Source organism: Bufo bufo, chromosome 9, assembly GCF_905171765.1.
Source record: "Bufo bufo chromosome 9, aBufBuf1.1, whole genome shotgun sequence".
Lineage (NCBI taxonomy): Eukaryota > Metazoa > Chordata > Amphibia > Anura > Bufonidae > Bufo > Bufo bufo.
The window spans coordinates 52,579,404-52,586,653 of NC_053397.1; the positions used below are offsets into that span (position 1 = coordinate 52,579,404).

Genomic DNA, 7,250 nt, shown 5'->3' on the forward strand with positions numbered 1-7,250 from the left:
GCCAGCAAAATCCGGAATCTCAGGCTCAAAGTCCACTGGGGGACACCAGCTAAGTTCATCGGCAGGGGGCTCCGGTGGACTTATTTGGTGGGCCGGGAAACCAGTACGAACCCCAGGGCGGCTCGTACTAGGGTGGGCCACAGGATCCCTAGCATGTGGGGCCCCTGGCTCCGCCTGGCGGCGTCTCCGCCGCCTTGGTAGCTCATCGTCATCAGATGATGATGAGGAGGATGCGGATGACAAAAGGAATGTGGGGTCATCCTCATCCTCACTGGGGCTCTCAGAGTCGGAGGCAATCTGGGCGTATGCCTCCTCGGCCGAGAACATCCGGTGGGCCATGGGTGTGTGTGCGTGTAGGTGTGCGTGTGTGGCAAACTTTATTATATGTGCGTGTGTGTGGGGGCAACGGGTGTTCGCGTACTAAAAAGTCCAGGCAAAAAAATGGGCAAGTGTTAGAAAAAAAAAAAGTTAAAACTTGCTGATCAGCGGTACAACGCTGATCAGCGGTCGGTGGGGTGGTGGGGCGGGCGATGCGCTAACAGTGGACGGACGCTAAAAAGTGCCGGCCAGTCAGCCCACGCAGAAAAAAAAAAGTGGTGGTGAGTGGGGGGTGGGGGGTGGGTGGGGGGGGGAGGCAGGTGGGGGGGGGGGAGTGGCTGGTGGGGGGTGGGTGGGGGGGCAAGTGGCAGGAGGGGTCTGGGTTAGGGTTAGATGGAAGTTTGGAAGTTTGGAATAAAAGTACTTTTTTTTTTTTTTTTCTAACTTACTTTTCCCTTCTTTCCCTGCCTAACGGTGCCTCTCCCTCACTGACCCTAACCTACCTGGGTGGCGATGGGTGCAGGAGGGTGATGGATTCCGATTAGGGGGACACAGGAGCTGGTGCTGGACGATGCTGCACGGTCAGGGTGCTGGACAGGAAGAGGAGGGGAGAGAGGAGCGCAGGAAGTTTGAATCTCGCGCCTCTCTCCCCTGCACCAATCAGCACCCTGGACAGCGGCATTCAGCACCAGGGCCAGCACCGCCTCTCCAAATCCTCGGACTGCGATAGGTGGTGTATAATTACGCCACCGATCGCAGTCTTTTTCCGGTTCATCGGGTCACAGGACACCCGAATGGACCGGAAACGCAGAAAACCGCAGGTCTGAATTGACCTGCGGTTTTCTGCGATCGCCGATACGGGGGGGTCAAATGACCCCCCCCTGCATTGTTACGGGATGCCGGCTGAATGATTTCAGCCGAAATCCCGTTCCGATTAACCCCTGCGGCGCCGGAGTTCCGATTTTAAGTCAGGACGTACCGGTACGTCCTCGGTCCTTAAGGACTCGGGAAATAGGGCGTACCGGTACGTCCTAGGTCCTTAAGGACTCGGGAAATAGGGCGTACCGGTACGTCCTAGGTCCTTAAGGGGTTAAATCCCTGCGCCTCTTTGATCTGCACATGTGCTGTACAGTACTGAAGCCTGCCAGACTGATGGATACTGTACTGCGCATGCATCCATCCATATAGCAAGCTTCAGTACTATACATCAGGTGCGTCGATCAAACAGGTGCACACGCAGCGATGACATTTCAGGGCCAGGCGTGATTATCTGTACACCGCCTGGCCACTCACGCGTACAGTGGACCTGCTATACAATATTGAAGCTCGCAGGACAGATGGATGCATGATTCTGGTGAGGTTCAGTATTGTATGGCGGCTGCGATAATCAAAGAAGCGCATGCGCAGCTATGAGATTGCAGGGCCAGCCGACACAGAAACTAACCGGAGCCCCGGGGCAATGGCAATGCCCTTGTTGCTCCAAGGGGCTAATTTGCATAAAATAAAATTGTTTATAAATTGCTTGGATCAGGACCACCAATTAACATGGGATAAATGGGGTTGGTTGCAGCCGATGAGCGCACATCTCCAATGTCTGGATTTATGATTTTATGTAGGATGATGTCATTAAAAACGTTTCTAATTTAAAAGACCAAAGCCAATAGCAGATCACCAAATAACAGTAAATGTCCGCTATGGGAGCTCTTAGTAGCCAGAATACTTACTTTTAAAGCAAACCCTTAGAACTGATCACCAGCATTGTGCCAGTCCGTCTTGAGGATTTCCAGCATGAATCAGACTTTAACCTGGCTGCAGTGGATGGGCAAAGATCATTCTTCTGCTTCCGGCTTTTTTTTTTTTTTTTGTTAAGACTGTTATGGACACAGCAATACCAATTATATTTGACTTTTTATATTTATTTGTTTACATAATAATGCATTTTTAACTGGAATTTTTTTATATTTAATATTTTATTTTACTTTTTTTTACATGTCTATATATGTGTATAATGAATACAATGCACAGCTGTGTATAAAATGTATACAGTGCAGAGCTATATGTGTGTATAATGTATACAGTGCAGAGCTATATGTGTATATAATGTATACAGTGCAGAGCTATGTGTGTATGTAATGTATACAGTGCAGAGCTATATGTGTGTATAATGTATACAGTGCAGAGCTATATGTGTGTATAATGTATACAGTGCAGAGCTATATGTGTGTATAGTGCATACCAAGCAGAGCTATATGTGTGTATAATGTATACAGTGCAGAGCTATATGTGTGTATAATGTATACAGTGCAGAGCTATGTGTGTATGTAATAAATACAGTGCAGAGCTATGTGTGTATGTAATGTATACAGTGCAGAGCTATATGTGTGTATAATGTATACAGTGCAGAGCTATATGTGTGCATAGTGCATACCAAGCAGAGCTATATGTGTGTATAATGTATACAGTGCAGAGCTATATGTGTGTATAATGTATACAGTGCAGAGCTATATGTGTGTATAATGTATACAGTGCAGAGCTATATGTGTGTATAGTGCATACCAAGCAGAGCTATATGTGTGTATAATGTATACAGTGCAGAGCTATATGTGTGTATAATGTATACAGTGCAGAGCTATGTGTGTATGTAATAAATACAGTGCAGAGCTATGTGTGTATGTAATGTATACAGTGCAGAGCTATATGTGTGTATAATGTATACAGTGCAGAGCTATATGTGTGCATAGTGCATACCAAGCAGAGCTATATGTGTGTATAATGTATACAGTGCAGAGCTATATGTGTGTATAATGTATACAGTGCAGAGCTATATGTGTGTATAATGTATACAGTGCAGAGCTATATGTGTGTATAATGTATACAGTGCAGAGCTATATGTGTATATAATGTATACAGTGCAGAGCTATGTGTATATGTAATGTATACAGTGCAGAGCTATATGTGTGTATAATGTATACAGTGCAGAGCTATATGTGTGTATAATGTATACAGTGCAGAGCTATATGTGTGTATAATGTATACAGTGCAGAGCTATATGTGTGTATAATGTATACAGTGCAGAGCTATATGTGTGTATAATGTATACAGTGCAGAGCTATATGTGTGTATAATATATACAGTGCAGAGCTATATGTGTATATAATGTATACAGTGCAGAGCTATGTGTGTATGTAATGTATACAGTGCAGAGCTATATGTGTGTATAATGTATACAGTGCAGAGCTATATGTGTGTATAATGTATACAGTGCAGAGCTATATGTGTATATAATGTATACAGTGCAGAGCTATGTGTGTATGTAATGTATACAGTGCAGAGCTATAAGTGTGTATAATGTATACAGTGCAGAGCTATAAGTGTGTATAATGTATACAGTGCAGAGCTATGTGTGTATGTAATGTATACAGTGCAGAGCTATACGTGTGTATAATGTATACAGTGCAGAGCTATACGTGTGTATAATGTATACAGTGCAGAGCTATACGTGTGTATAATGTATACAGTGCAGAGCTATATGTGTGTATAATGTATACAGTGCAGAGCTATATGTGTGTATAATGTATACAGTGCAGAGCTATACGTGTGTATAATGTATACAGTGCAGAGCTATACGTGTGTATAATGTATACAGTGCAGAGCTATACGTGTGTATAATGTATACAGTGCAGAGCTATACGTGTGTATAATGTATACAGTGCAGAGCTATACGTGTGTATAATGTATACAGTGCAGAGCTATATGTGTGTATAATGTATACAGTGCAGAGCTATATGTGTGTATAATGCATAGAGCAATATGTGTGTGTGTGTGTGTAATACATACCGTGTAGAGTTATGTGTGTGTAATGTGCACAGCTATATGTGTATATTTAATATATAGTGCAGAGACATATGTGTGTGTAATACATACAGTGCAGTTCTATATTTTTGTATAATTCATACAGTGCACAGCTATATATGTGTATATGGTGCATACATCGCACAGCTATATATGTGTATATAATGCATACAGCGCACAGCTACAGTATATACACTGACAAGCAAAAGGGTAGCAATGTTCAGAACTTTTGACTTTCAGGCTCCATATCTCACCATCCACTACAGCTTTGAACGTGAGACTCCCATCATATTGTAGACAATCTCACACATAAATTGGACTTGCAACTATTTAGCACATGATTAGTTCTGCAGATTCTTGTCATGTAACTGCATTGTTACTGTTTTGCACCTAAAATTCGAATTTTTTATTTTGTTAGTGTTTTGTAAATCCACCTTTGGCTCTCAGCACTGCCTAAATCCTTCTGGACATGCTCTCGATCAACCGAAATCTGTCCCCAGGTCTCTTCGAAGACTTCTACACGTTCCCAATGTTTGTGCATAGTGGTCAACTCACTTGGGTACGAATTCAGCTTTTTCTTCAACTCTACCCAGAAGTGTTCGATTGGGTTGAGGTCTGGGGACTGTGGGGGCCAATCCAGCACCTCTACTTCATTGTCATTAACCATTTCTTCGCCAATCTCGACATATGCTTTGGGTCGTTATCCTGCTGGAACACTATGTAGTCCTTTTCATATCCATAGTACTCAAGTGAACGAAGTAACTCGTCTTGTAGGATACTCACATATAGCTCAGCACTGAGACCACCATCGATCCTGGTCAAGTATCCAATGCCTTTGGCTGTGAAACAACCCCATATCATCAGGCTTCTTCCACCGACAGTTCCTTCAATTTCTTGATCCGTTACCCCCTCTTCTCTTGTTTCTTCCAGACCCATTTGCACCCATCACAGTCCAGTCTATTGACTTTCGTCTCAACGCTCCAAATCACTCGTTTCCAATTTTCTAATGTCCACACTTTTTGCCAACTCGAGCTGATGCTTCCTATGACGATATCGAAGTCGAGGCTTCTTCACCTTTTTTCAGGGCGACCATTCCAGACTTATGTAATGCGTGTCGCACGGTGCTTTCATGGACGTCTATGATCTCATTATTACGAAGCATACGAGCCACCTCCACTGCCGTGTTTGTCGTGCCAGAACTGATAGACCTTGTAACGAGCCGACATTTTGACTGATATTTTGCCTGGACGTCCACCTCGATGGACGGACTTCATTTTGTATTCTTCCAATACAAAATGTATGGCGCTCATATGATGCCGTTTGGCAATTTTCTTGATTGACATACTGCTATCGATGAGCTGGATGATGTTGTTTCTCTTTTCTTGGGTAATCTTCTTTGTGGCTGCTCCTGAATTCGAACCAGTGACCTTTCACTTTGGAATCAGCCTAATAACACACTGAGCTACTAGGGAATGTGAGAACAGGTTGTAATTTGTAATATACAAGAAGAAAAAGATTGTTCAACCATCAGGAGCAAAACAGTAACAATGCAGTTACATGACTAGAATCTGCAGAACTAATCATGTGCTAAATAGTTGCAAGTCCAATTTATGTGTGAGAGAGCCAAGAAGATTGGCTACAAAAGGACGGTGAGATATGGAGCCCGAAAGTCAAAAGTTCAAAACCTTGTTACCCTTTTGCTCATCAGTGTATGTGTGTATATAATGCAGGGAGTGCAGAGCTATGTGTGTATATAATGCAGGGAGTGCAGAGCTATGTGTGTATATAATGCAGGGAGTGCAGAGCTATGTGTGTATATAATGCAGGGAGTGCAGAGCTATGTGTGTATATAATGCAGGGAGTGCAGAGCTATGTGTGTATATAATGCAGGGAGTGCAGAGCTATGTGTATATAATGCAGGGAGTGCAGAGCTATGTGTATATAATGCAGGGAGTGCAGAGCTATGTGTGTATATAATGCAGGGAGTGCAGAGCTATGTGTGTATATAATGCAGGGAGTGCAGAGCTATGTGTGTATATAATGCAGGGAGTGCAGAGCTATGTGTGTATATAATGCAGGGAGTGCAGAGCTATGTGTATATAATGCAGGGAGTGCAGAGCTATGTGTGTATATAATGCAGGGAGTGCAGAGCTATGTGTGTATATAATGCAGGGAGTGCAGAGCTATGTGTGTATATAATGCAGGGAGTGCAGAGCTATGTGTGTATATAATGCAGGGAGTGCAGAGCTATGTGTGTATATAATGCAGGGAGTGCAGAGCTATGTGTGTATATAATGCAGGGAGTGCAGAGCTATGTGTGTATATAATGCAGGGAGTGCAGAGCTATGTGTATATAATGCAGGGAGTGCAGAGCTATGTGTATAATGCAGAGTGTAGAGCTATGTGTGTATATAATGCAGGGAGTGCAGAGCTATGTGTGTATATAATGCAGAGTGTAGAGCTATGTGTGTATATAATGCAGGGAGAGCAGAGCTGTGTGTGTGTATATAATGCAGGGAGTGCAGAGCTATGTGTGTATATAATGCAGGGAGTGCAGAGCTATGTGTGTGTATATAATGCAGGGAGTGCAGAGCTATGTGTGTGTATATAATGCAGGGAGTGCAGAGCTATGTGTGTGTATATAATGCAGGGAGTGCAGAGCTTTGTGTGTGTATATAATGCAGGGAGTGCAGAGCTGTGTGTGTATATAATGCAGGGAGTGCAGAGCTGTGTGTGTATATAATGCAGGGAGTGCAGAGCTATGTGTATAATGCAGAGTGTAGAGCTATGTGTGTATATAATGCAGGGAGTGCAGAGCTATATGTGTATAATGCAGAGAGTGCAGAGCTATGTGTGTATATAATGCAGGGAGTGCAGAGCTATGTGTGTATATAATGCAGGGAGTGCAGAGCTATGTGTGTATATAATGCAGGGAGTGCAGAGCTATATGTGTATAATGCAGGGAGTGCAGAGCTATATGTGTATAATGCAGAGAGTGCAGAGCTATGTGTGTATATAATGCAGGGAGTGCAGAGCTATATGTGTATAATGCAGAGTGTAGAGCTATGTGTGTATATAAT

At 43.4% G+C, this 7,250-nt stretch overlaps 1 protein-coding gene across 1 annotated transcript in view; it reads right to left on the minus strand.

Moving 5' to 3' along the window:
- Nucleotides 1-2,104, minus strand: part of LOC120978724 (calcyphosin-like protein) — a 71,399-nt gene extending 69,295 nt beyond the window's left edge. The window contains exon 1 of the mRNA XM_040407030.1: nucleotides 2,043-2,104. The gene's annotated coding sequence lies outside the window, so the exon portion shown is untranslated. The remainder of the gene's footprint in view (nucleotides 1-2,042) is intronic.
- Between the last annotated feature and the right edge of the window lie 5,146 nt (nucleotides 2,105-7,250).